The sequence below is a fragment of the Eleutherodactylus coqui genome, chromosome 6 (genome assembly GCF_035609145.1).
Source record: "Eleutherodactylus coqui strain aEleCoq1 chromosome 6, aEleCoq1.hap1, whole genome shotgun sequence".
Lineage (NCBI taxonomy): Eukaryota > Metazoa > Chordata > Amphibia > Anura > Eleutherodactylidae > Eleutherodactylus > Eleutherodactylus coqui.
Genome location: NC_089842.1, coordinates 28,395,039 through 28,408,679, shown reverse-complemented (window position 1 = coordinate 28,408,679; position 13,641 = coordinate 28,395,039).

The following is a 13,641-nucleotide window of genomic DNA, read 5'->3' as shown; positions in this document are numbered from 1 at the left end:
CATCCTTGATATCCCACTCATCATCACAGACTGTCCCCCATTCTCCTTGGAAGAACACTTCTACTCTTCCGGAGCAGTTGTTTTTTCCTCCACTGAGATGAATCCTGTCATTATCTAGTAACATAAAAGTATGAAGTGAAGTAATAGGATGCTCTAAAGGTAAATAGACTTTACACACACACACACACACACACACACACACACACACACACACACACAAGAATCCACCTCATCATAATATTCAGTCAAGTTCTAAAATGAAATAGATAGTCTCAAATCATCTATCAACACTACTGCAGGGTTGCCAGCCGGAAAGCTTCTTTTTCCTAGTCAATTTTTCCAATGTGTTCGTAAAAACAAATGTTATCTGTGTTTTTTGGATAATCATAATGAATGATGAAGATAAGGAATACATTTCTATAGGTCACATTCTGATAGGAACTCATTACAAGCATTTACTGTGAACTGTAGAATGCTTATAATACAGTCTAAATAACCTGCTCAAGTACCAACAGACTGAAAAAAAAAAGTCATGGACACACTTAATAATTTCAAAGGATGCTGGAAATAAGTGCCCTTTTTTAAGAACTGGTGATTGGCACTCAGATAGATCTGACTTGCTCACAATTATCGTAATTTGCCAGTATTTAATGTAAATTTTCACCTAACATATAAAGCCTTTTTAAAAGTTTGCAGTCGATTAAAAATGTTAAAACACTGGGCCATACTCCAGATCCTTGAGGGATGGAGCATTTATACAAGGCAATTCCTCTAAACTGTCCATTAGCTAAAATTTGTGAGCAAATTTGACAAAAAGTGTTAACCCTCTCTGGAGTGACATTATAGAGGAATAAAGAAGTACACATTAAGCTCCATGGGCTATTCATATAACACATGGATATACTCAGTCCTGCAGAAAAAAGAGACACACTCTGTAACCACAATGCACTTTGCCTTCTTAATGGGGATCCTAAATGGGGACAATAGTTCCCTTCTGTCTCTGTAAGAGGGTTCATTAAACATTTCAACATGAATAATGCTGAAATTATACCCAACTATCAATATGAGCATCAATTGCTTAAAATTCTGATTTAGGAAGTTTTTCTAAAAGATTTAAATAGAAACTATCCATTCCTTATCTCTTATGTGTGACACAATTGAACTCTTTCCTCTAAAGTTATATTACAATCAAAGAGTTAGAAGGGCAAAGAGAAAATGACCTGCTGTGAATTTTCTCTGTTCTGATATGCTATTGATGAGCTTGTATGATGTGAATGATTATATATTGGTACTAACCTGAACAAGGCCGGGCTGTTGGGCAGCTCTGAATTGATGTTCTGCTTCTCTCACCTAAACATCATAGACAGAAGTGAGAAAATATGTTATAAGAACTAATTATGTGTAATATGCAGATTTAATGACAAATGTTCAAAACGAAAAAAGAAAAATAATAAACAAAAACTTTAAATAAATTAAAAGGGAAAATGAAGTAAGAGGGTCATCATGAAATGCAGAGTCTCCATTAGGATGGTTGGAAGGTGAATAGTGTAATAACTGAGCAGCACGGTAAGGGTGCCTTCTAGAGATGAGAGAGCATACTCGATAAGGCTAACTACTCGAACGAGTAGTACCTTATTCGAGTACCTGCCCGCTCGTCTCTAAAGATTTGGCTGCCGGCGCGGGTGAAAGGTGAGTTGCGGTGGTGAGCAGGTGGGAGCGCGGGGGAGAGAGGGAGAGATCTCCCCTCCGATCTTCCCTGCTCTCCCCCGCCCCCTGCCGACACCCGAATCTTTAGAGACGAGCGGGCAAGTACTCGAATAAGGTACTGCTCGCTCGAGTAGTTAGCCTTATTGAGTATGCTCGCTCATCTCTAGTGCCTTCACATTTGCCAGAAAATCATGCATTTTTTGAGTGCTGTGAGAGGGAGTGAAAAGCAGAATTATGAAACCAATGATTTTTAATGGTTTTATTTTCATTTACAAAGTTTTCACTCATGCAATGTTGCGTAAAAAAGAAACAGCAGCATGTCCTATCAAATTTGTTAACTTGTCAACTGACCCACTGGTAGCTAAAGCATTCAGGACTTTACAGGTCCAGCAGGGCTGATCAACCCTACTAGATGTGGTGGTGACGGGTATAAGATATAAATACCCTACTAATTCTGATTGGCCACATACAGAGAAGCCCTGGCATACTTTGTCTGATTGTATGTAGAGAACTAAGGAAGAAATAATAAAACATGCGTTAGCAAGGGATGAGCAAAGTGATGTGATGGGAACAGTGTTGCCTGCGTGTGTTAGGAATAAAAATGATCAAAACTGCTTCCGCAGTGTATAAAGAAATGATCATGCCTGTAATGATACATCAGACTGGTCGTCAATTAACTGAGGTGCTGGAAGCGGTAAGGCAGTTGGGAGATTTGGGAGACTTGTGTCTGGTTCGTAATGAGGATGGATCACAGCAAGATAAAAATCCAAATTGTAATAGAAGGACTCATGTGAAAGAAAATGGAGTAAACAGGAGAAATATGTTCATAGCTTTATTAAAAGCTGGGATACCACAGGAGAAAATAGGTGGGATTCGTACAGATGAGATCTGAAAACTCTATCTGAAAGGGGGATTGTATGATCCTGGGGAAAAATCAGGGGAAAAAGTACCTGATAGACCTCCAAATGCTCCAATGTGGGGAGATTTTAGTCTTTTGTTTAATGTGCTAATAGTCTCACTGTGTTTTTATTTTTTCTTTTCCTCTACAACATAACAGGTGATGAGAAATATTCTGGCAAGAATCTATTGGCTGAGATCTTTGTCTTTGAAAAATAAATGTTTTTCCTTTTTCTAATATGTTTTGTTTTACAGAGTAGGCCCCAAGACTGTCTGGGGGAAGGGCGAGGAACTAGAGATGAGCAAGTATACTTGCTAAGGCTAACTACTCGAGCGAGTAGTGCCTTAGTCGAGTATCTGCCCGCTCGCCTCTAAAGATTCGGGTGCCGGCGGGGGACGGGGGTCGGCGGGGGAGAGCGGGGAGGAATGGAGGGGAGATCTCTCTCTCCCTCTCCTCCCCCCCCCCGCTTCCCCCTGCTCACCACCGCAAATCACCTGTCACCCGCACCTGCAGCCGAATCTTTAGAGATGAGCGGGCAGGTACTCGAATAAGGCACTACTCGCCTTATCAAGTAGTGCCTTATCGAGCATGCTTGCTCATCTCTAGTGCCTTCACATTTGCCAGAAAGTTGTGCATTTTTTGAGCGTTGTGAGAGGGAGTGAAAAGCAGAATTATGTCTGTTTGTAGTAATACAAGAGCAGAATCTTGGTCACTCATTGACATGTGATATTGTACTACAATAGATAGTGTTCGTTTTGCTTTTGTAAAAAAAAAAAGACCTAAATTCAAAAAAGATTTTTTTTTGTATTTTATTTTTTTAAAGCTCCAGTGCATATTAATTTTTGAAGAAGTCATATGTGTTGAAACAACTGACACTGTCTTTCTTATACACATTAGCTGCAGAAAGACCCTTGTTTAATGTTTGCTTGTCCCTGTCCATGTTAAATGTTTGTGGATCCTGGTAATAGGTTTGCACCTACACCTGAGACAATGCAGTGTGTAAGATCTCATTTACACTTAAAGATAATCACTCAAAACGCGCTTAAACGATAGTATGAGTAACAGTTTTGAGCGATCATCTTTGCATACTTTATAGTAGTTAATTAGCAACTATAGAGCTATGCAGACACAGCTGCGGCCCCTAATAGAGCAATACAGCCCTTTTGCATAAGCAAACAGCTGTATTCTTCTCAGTGATGACTGCCAGTGTCCCCGCTGTGAATTCACAGCAGGACACAGGCAGAGAGAATCTTATCAGCGCAGCCGGCTGATAACAGCTGATCCCTCAATTCTAGCAAGCTAGAATTCAGCGATCAACGACTCGTGCATGAAAACTGTACGATGTCCCTGCATTTAGACAGAACGAGAATTGCTCAAAAGACAGTTTTGAACAATTTTGGAGCGATTCTTGCTGTGTTTAAAAGGGACTTAATACAAATGCATAAGGTGTACGGTTCTTTGTGTAGTGTTAAGAAAATTGTAGATCAATGTATCAGTTAATTGTTCTTTTATTGCATTGTAGACTAGAAAGGTATAGCATGGTACTAGTATAAAGTGGTGAAGGGGTTAAACGAAACCCTTCTATAGCAGTGTATGTTTTCTGATGAGACAGACGAGATAAGACAGTCTCCTAGACCACCCATGTATGTATGTTTACAGATGGGGCACACAGGAAATAGGATAGACTTCTAGATATGCCTTGCATTCCTTTTCCCTGAATTCATAACGGTTTTATTGTATGTTATAGTTACACCTTAAGAGGTGTAACTTATGTTAATCATTTTTTGTTTTAGCCTATCATGTATTCTTATTAATCTTGGAGGTATATACTTTTGCTGTGATGTCATTTATGGTACATAAGCTCTGAACACCTTAGAATAAATTAGAAATCATCTGATACCGCACAGGCTAGTGTGATGTGTATTTCTCCTGGGTCCAGACTTCTGCACGAGATCTGGGAGAGTCTTCTCTTTGACAAACACATAAATTCTCCTTACATTTTTGGTCCTTCGAGCCGGAAAGACTCACTGCAGAGGGAGAGGACAGCCTGGCTGTTAAAAGGTGGGTCTGAAGTACTCTCTGACTATTAAAAGACCTCTGTCTTGCTTAGACGTCATTAGAGGCCAGTCGGGCATCCTGTCTGAAACAGTGATGTTTTTCCGAACTAGCCTGAGACTTTAGAAGCCTCGCAGATAACGTGTAGTAAGTATAACAATATTTAAACTTTTCTTCTCTCTCTTCTTCTTCTGTATACTTTAGTGTTAGTAGAATTTACAATGTGTTTTGTAAATGAGAAGCAAGTATAGATGAATGGGTTGTCAAGGGACAATAGCAGTAGTCTATGTAAAATGTGTAAGGTAAATGAGAAGTATAGATGAATGGGTTGCCAAGGGGCAATAGCAGTAGTCTATGCGAGACCATAGCCATTGTGAGAAGGCTACAGGAAAGAATTACTCCATGCGCATGTAAAAAGAAGCGGTTAGATGATGTCATGGGACAAAGGGGTGTCCAGGAACTTTACTTCTTATCTTTCTATTACTTTTTCTTTGATATTGTGTTATAGAGTTACTAAGAATATAAAGAGGGCGGCCGCCTACTAACATAATGTAATATTTGTATTGTTGTCTTATACTGCATGAAGCCAATGTGTGAGTGATTGAGATAAGCGGATCCGATACGTGGGCACTGACCTCTAGGACACATTAAGGACCAACCTCGCTGTGCAGGTTGTTTTCGGACAAGCCCCTTATTGTGTTCAATGTTCACAGGCCCTACTTGGTAAAGCAAAAAGGAGTCTTCGTGTATATAGCGAAGCACTGATTCTGGTAAGGTACCTTTGCGATTTCACTATATATTTTAGTGGCCAGAGGCTTGTTTTATGTTGTTTGTCTTGTAAATCGACGTCAATAACATAATTACTAACAAGGGGAAATATAAACTGTAAGGCATCCTCCTGTGCATGTCTCTGTTGTTGTTGCCAACGACAGGAAGCCCTTCAAGGGGATAAGAAGTACATGCACAAGTTAGATCCTGACTATGTCAAATATTGTGACATAAGTGGGAAAAAATATGGATTAAAAAAAAAATAAAAAATTAAAAGCTCCTAGTTGTAAAGAATTATGTGATAAAATACAGACAAAATCAGCTAAAAGATCAGCAGAAATACGGATTATCCGCTGCTGAAGTCTGGTTAAAAGAAGCCCCAAACTGTCACGCCCATATAAAAATAGACCCCCGACAGTTTGATGAACAATTCAAAGGGTTAATGAGGACTTACAATTGAATGAAAAATAGAGAGAGCAGATAGAAGAATTCTAGGGCCAGATTGGAGTTCTGTAGAAGGAAATTAGAATGGTAGGGGAGGAGATGGTAGACCCCTTCCATAGGATAATCAGGGGGAGAGAGATGATCCTAATGCTGCATATAATCAGTCATTAAAGAATACGTTTGTAAGTAGAGTAAAGAAGGGAATAGGAGGTTATATAATGAGGTACATGGTTACCCTTAGGATGGGATTAGAGATGAGCGAACATGCTCGGCCACGCCCCTTTTTCGCCCGAATACCGCGATTTTCGAGTACTTCCGTACTCGGGCGAAAAAATTCGGGGGGCGCCGTGGGTGAGTGAGGGGTTGCAGCGGGGAGTGGGGGGGAGAGGGAGAGAGAGAGGGCTCCCCCTGTTCCCCGCTGCTACCCCCCCACTCACCCACGCCTCGACCCGCCCCCCGGCGACCCCGAGTACTTTTCGGAAATGGCGGTACTCGATCGAGTAATTACTCAAAACGAGTACGTTCGCTCATCTCTAGATGGGATCATTGCAGGATGTTTTGGAATATGCAAAACATGCAGAAAAGTTTTACAAAGAAAAGGGTGAGAAAGTGAGAGTTTTTATACGGGGAGAGGAATGTGATATGATGGTTCAAGAAAGTCAGAGAGGTCATTGGACAGCGAGAGGATGTGAAAGTAGAGACAGAGGAAGAAGCAGAGGTGGGATGCAACTCAGGGATTTAAATGTGTGTTTGAATTATGGGAAATTGGTGATTTTGCCCGAGAATGCCCTGAGAAACAATGTTCTCAGGCACCTTGGGGAAAAAGGACTAGGAGGGGTGGTTGTACAACACTTGGAGGATCTCTTGGCAATTTCTACTGCCTGAGATAGATCTCCAGGTGAATGGGCAGATGATTACTTTCCTGGTGGGCTCAGGAGCCACCAGGGCATTAATACATCCCAATATGTACCCAATGTAAAATGTAGTAATAGTCATATCATGGTAAGAGGGGTTAATGGCCGGACCCACAGGGAATCTCTCTCTGAACCAGTTATAACAGACCTAGAGACAAATAAGCCTGTGAAATGTCATATAATATAGTCTCGAATATGTCTAGTAAAATTATTGAGATGAGATATTATGATAAAATTAGGTATACCTTCACCAGAGTACCTCAGGGCTGCTGTGAATCTCCAACAATTTTCTCCCAAGGCTATGTCAGCACACTTAGCCCAGTTCCAGCCTCCTAGAGGTAGTGAGCTACTACTGTATGTTGGTAGCCAGCAGCAGACAGTGGAGAGAATTGTGTGTGTGTGTGGGGGGGGGGGGGGGGCGACACAGTCGCACCCTTGAGGTTTCTTTATGAGCAAGGCCATAAAGTAAACAGGAAGAAACTCCAATACTGTCAGCAAACGGTTAAATATTTGGGGTATAACCTGTCAGATGAAGGTAGGCAAGCAATTCTGGAGGTCCCAAGACTACTAGCAAATGATGTCCTTTTTGGGACTGAGAAACGTCTGCAGAGCTTGGATCCCAAATTCTGCATCTCTGACAGCGCTTCTTACCAGACTCATCTATGATGAACCTCTGGCTGCAGCTGACAGGATCCAGTGGGATGCGCCCTCTGAGGAAGCCTTTGTCAGGTTAAAACAGACTCTGGTGGGCACATCAGTCTTGGGGGCTGCTGAACTACAGCAAGCCCTTTGTGCTAACTGTTGACTCAGGGGAAGGATATATGACCTCTGTGTTAACTCAGGAACACGGTGGGAAACAGACTGCTGGCATACTAATCTTGCAGACTAGATCCAGTGGCCGAGTGCTCCCACCCTGTGTACAAGCAGTCGTAGCGGCAGCTGAAGCAGTCAGACCCTCTGCCACTATAGTGCTGTTCCCCCCACTCACACTGAAGGTGCCCCACACAGTTAGTTATACTCTATATCTAAGTCCTTGTAGACATCCCCCTGCATGACACTATTGCTCTCACAGCCACACCTGACAACTGAGGGATGTACTACGCTCCATCCATCTACCTTCCTGCCTATTTCTTCAGAGGTTCCTCCATATAACTGTCTAGGAGAGATGGCACATAAGGTCTGCAGGATGTATCTCGTGTACATGCTGAATACACTCTTTGTAGATAGGTTGTACATCTCCGCAAAAGAAGAAAAAAAAACAAAAACTATCTTACCTAAATTGTTTTTCAGATGTGCAGCAGTTTTGAGCCATGGCCTGTGTCAGGTCTCAACAGGGGGGATGGTAGCACTCATATGGAAAGTATTCACAGCCTATGGGTTTACAAACTACTCTAAAAAATTTTTTTTTGTCTTGTATTATTTGTGCTAAACACAATGCAGAAGGGAGTATAAGACCAAGGAGGGGCGCCGTCCTACACCTCAGTATCCATCCCAACACATTGGTATGGACTACATAGAATTATACAAATGTGAAGGTAAGAAAAACTGCCTAGTTATCATGGATGCTTTAGCCAAGTGGATAGAAGGGTTTCCCACAGGTCAGCCGATGCAGCCACAGGGGCTAAAGCATTACTAAGGGAAGTAATACCAGGTGATTGGGTCCTCATCAAGGGATAAAGAAAAAGAACTGTAAGACCCCAAAGTGAGAAAGACCTTACTAGGTACCACTTGTACTTACCAGGTACTGCTGACCACTCTTACCGCAATAAGGATTGCTGAATGGCAGATCTAGATTCACCAATCTACCTGTAATAAGGTAACACAGCCAGAGCAGGGACAGTGTGCCGAGGGGGTCTGGTTTAAGCCCACTATAAAGGGGGGGGGGGGGCACATTAGGTGGTCTTCGTCTCAACCCGGTGAAGAAATCCACACCCCTTCCCTGAAGGCCTCCTCGGTAAGGACAAAAATGATAGGAATAGCATTTCTTTTTGGTGTATTGGTGAGTCTGGGGAACGCTATTGATGACAGCCCTGAAATTGTCAGAGGTCATCATCATATTACCCGATGCTACGCAATGGGGGATGCTGGGAGAGCGCGGAGTGTAACTTGTATAGAAGGAGTGACAAGCACCATACTGGTAGATCTGCTCCCTGACCTATTGACTGCAATCCCAGCTATCCGTCATAAACTGCCCCCTGCAGTCATACTGATTCTGCCGTCACACGGCTAAATGTCTGACCATTGTCTATATGTATAGCATCCCTCACTCTCCACCTCGCCATACCCTGCCCATCTCCAGCCCCTTTACCTTCTGTATCCCCCCATTACTTGTAGTATGTAAGCTCGTTGGAGCAGGACCCTCGCCCCTATTGTTTCCATCAGCTGATTACTATGTAACCGTGGTTCTGTAATGTTTGTAGTTTTTGTCTTTCTGTATTTCCCCTGTCTATGTAAGCGCTGCGGAATATGTTGGCGCTATACAAATACAGATTATTATAGATATGTGTCAGATGAGGGACTTGTTGGCATTGCACACAAAGGAGTAAGGCGTGGCTAGCTGCTTGCCTAGCTTGATTGTACTATTAGCCAGGCCACGTCCCTGGCGGCCATCTTAGTGCTAGTCATGGCCTGCGGCCATTTTAGTACCTGCTGTAATACCTTCGGCCGCCGCCCAGACGCCATCTTGGCTTCTCACCTCCCATAGATGTACCTTTTACCTGGCATCCCAATACTTGCACTGATTGTAGTTCACAACACCAGTGATTAGTGCCTTCTCTGAATTGCATAGGAATAGTCAGAACCCTCCTTCACTGTCCTCTGCGTGTTGATGATATGTTGTCTGTCTTAAGCGTATGCTATAAGATAGGCTCAGGGTGATACTGCGGGATATTTAGTCATAGCGAGGAATATGTATGGCCTACTTCAGATAAGTGTCAGGTAGTGAGGGGACAGGTTGCTATGGGTGACAGTAGTGCTGACAAGGATCAGGGATAGTAGGCAGCAGGACAGAAGGAATGATTACATGATGCAGATAGTCCTGGGATGAGACAGTGGAGGAATGAAAGTTTACAGTTGTATTAAATGAAGATGACAGACAATGGCTTAAGTGCTGGCTCTGTGTGGTGGGGTCAGCTCACAAATGGTTAAATCATTTGTTACATTGGAATGCTTGTCTCACCCTCACCCCCACCTTTCAGCTTTAGAGTTCAGTGAGAAGAAGGGAAGGGGGGGGGGGGTGACTGACTCTAGCGATGCTCTGCTTGCTTGATATGAATAGACCTGTAATGAAGATGATCAGGAATGAAGTTTAGTGTAAACCTGTGTGAATAGGGAACATACAGTCTTGCTGCTATTTGCGTACATGTCAGTTCTGTGATTGGTTTACAGTGAGTTTGATTGTTAAATGGTGTTTTCAATGTGATAATGTCATGTAAGAGAAAATAATAATTAAGTTGTTGATAATGTGAGAGCTGAGTGTTCCTATTAAGGGAAGAATATCCCAAAGATGCTGCAGCTAGCTGTAGGAGTCCAGACACAGTTAAAGCTTTGTTTATCTTACTCCATCACCTCTCCTTGATAAGAGAAATTCCAGAGGGGGGGTGTTTAGGTTGGAGGACCAAGCGACTCTGCAGATGATTGGAGTAGTAATAGTTGTGTGAATCTTTATGTTATGCAGTAAATATTGTGTATAGAGAATTGTATGTTAATAATAATAATTATATGAGATAGAAAGACTTGACCCCACGATAAAAGTTAATGATAAGTCTTCAAGCTATGATGAACTTAAAATGTGTGATTAGGCTTCTTAACTGTACCTACCCCCCCACAGATAAGTGATCCATGTTATACATTGAGTTTGCTGTTTCCACCTGTGGGCAGGGACCAAATACCTGCTGTTGTCTCTGATTCTGGGGTTATACTTGCTTCGCGCTACCTGGTAATGGGACCAAGGCAGACTACGGGAGACTGCCTGAGGGATACTGTGCAGAGAGGAGAATCGTAAAGGGCACGCTGTCTCTGGGATATGGCCTGAGCTACAGAGAGCACGCGCAGACGTGTGATGGTTGTGTGGTGACAGGGCCTAGAACAGGTGCCAGGTACAGGCTCCTAACGGGATTGTGCTTGGTACAACTGATAATGCCTGCGCACCTCATGACCTCCGAGGGCAACAGCAAGGGCCGTGTCCGGAGAACTAGGAACTCCTCTCCCAAAGGTTCCTCTGACCCATCGGGGTCCCAAGGGGGGTACCGGACGAGTATACGGCGAGAAATCAGATGGCTGCAGGGGGTTTGAGTCTCTTCTTGCATGGTGGGTAACAGTAAATAAAAAATGTAGACTGGATTAAATATATATTTTAACCAACAGAGATTTGTTAATTATACTAACCAATGCATTCAGGAGCCTAGCGGAACAACTAGGACATACCTTACTCATTGCATGGCAAAATAGAATGGCTCTTGTTATATGTTACTAGCAAAAAAAAGGAGGAGTTTGTAAAATGATTGGAAGATATTGTTGTACTATCATTCCTAATAACACGCCACCAGATGATACCTGAGCACTGGAAGGGTTAAATGCATAATAAAATGAACCAGCTGATAACTCTGGCATAGACGATCCATTCAGGGACTGGTTGAAAGCTTGTTCGGACACTGGTCACAAGTCATATACTCCACACTAGTCTCTGTCAGTATTTGCCTCCATTCTAGTACTCCGCAGTTGCTGCTGTATTCCATGTATTCGAGGACTGTTACAAAACCTTATTGACACTTCCATCACCAAAACTATGTTCCAAAATATACAAGATGACGAAGAACAAGATGGCTTACTGGGTCAGGTGACCACCTCTGTCTGACAAGTGATGGGTAAAAGTTCTATGAAGGAAGCACTATTTTACTTTGATGATTTTGAAGTGTGACATTTTGATTCCAGTGTGTCCTGATGGTACCGGAGGATTGCTCTAAATAACTGATTGACACTTCGATAAGTAAGATTTTATATCATGATGGACAATCATTTTTATATGAAGAAAGAAGCATCAATTGGATAATAATAAATCAAGGCCAAGCTTCTCTTGGAAGTGGGCCTAATTGTGGATACAATTGGGGGAAGAACTTTATATAGATATATATGCATCAATGAAATATTTTTTTATGAAATAATTACATACTTAGTCTTGAAGTGTGAACTTCTGTGGTAGAGTCATTTTATATGTGTATTTAATATTATACTGTGTTGATGTATTGATCTAAAGTGGGGTATGTTAAGAAAATTGTAGATCAATGTATCAGTTAATTGTTCTTTTATTGCATTGTAGACTAGAAAGATATAGCATGGTACTAGTATAAAGTGGTTAAGGGGTTAAACGAAACCCTTCTATAGCAGTGTATGTTTTCTGATGAGACAGACGAGATAAGACAGTCTCCTAGACCACCCATGTATGTATGTTAACAGATGGGGCACACAGGAAATAGGATAGACTTCTAGATATGCCTTGCATTCCTTTTCTTAAGAGGTGTAACTTATGTTAATCATTTTTTGTTTTAGCCTATCATGTATTCTTATTAATCTTGGAGGTATATACTTTTGCTGTGATGTCATTTATGGCACATAAGCTCCGAATACCTTAGAATAAATTAGAAATCATCTGATACCACACAGGCTGGTGTGATATGTATTTCTCCTGGGGCCAGACTTCTGCAAGAGATCTGGGAGAGTCTTCTCTTTGACAAACACATAAATTCTCCTTACATGTAGGTTGGAGACTTCCCTGCATATTGAATGAATGGATTGCAGACAGAAAGTGTGAGTGTGAGATACACATAACTGATGACTGTGTGCTGGGATATTGCTATGTCCAAATTCATTTGCATTGAGTTGGACTAAAAGTATATCTACTTGGGTTTTGTTTTGTGGGAAACGATTAAAATTATGTGAATATATATATATATATATATATATATATATATATATATATATATATAGCATAATAATTTACTTGTGAAAAAGTGTTGTAACAAATCTAGCAATGGTAAATGGTAAATGCGTAACTACTGATGACAATGAACATGACAAATCTAGGAATATTGTGTTTGAAAATTTGATTAACTTGGTTTGCAGTGTTTGATAACATATGTGATAAATAATTGTACTGATGATGATAAATTGAAGATTATTGTATTGTGAGCTTGATTGACTTGACTTGCAATATTTGATATTATGTTTGTTTAAGTGACTAATAATTCTTGAGTTATATATATATATACTGTATATAGTAGTTACTTGTGTTTTAATGAAGATAGATATATTAGGAATATTAGAAATTTTCATCTGCTACATCAGAAGACTTATCAGGTCACTCTAAGCAGAGATTGTTGGACTGATAAACTTGACACACAGAATCTTGCTTCATCTATTTTTAATGAAGGGGTGAAGAAGAGTACCAGAAGACCCCAGACTGTGATTATATTTTTGGTTTTGTTTCATCTGCCATGGACTGATTTATTCTGGATCAAGTTTATTTTGTGTAATTTCATGAACTGAGTTATTTGCGCCAGGACATTGGGACTTTCAAATGTGATTTTAAATTTCATCTTCTGTAAATGCATGCTGTATCTGTCCATAGGATGTGACTATTCAACTGAGCCCGAAGAACTAACAAGTGTGCCCGACTGCTTCTAAACTGCCACTGAGGTGATCCTCAGACTTCTGCAGAACAACCATCAGCTGATAAGTCAAATGAGTGCTAAGCATCATAGCTCCTCTCTAAGACAACAAATGGTGTACAAAGGGAATCTGAAACAGTGGAAACTATAAAGAATAAAGGGGCTCTACAGTCATCTATGGATATTGAGA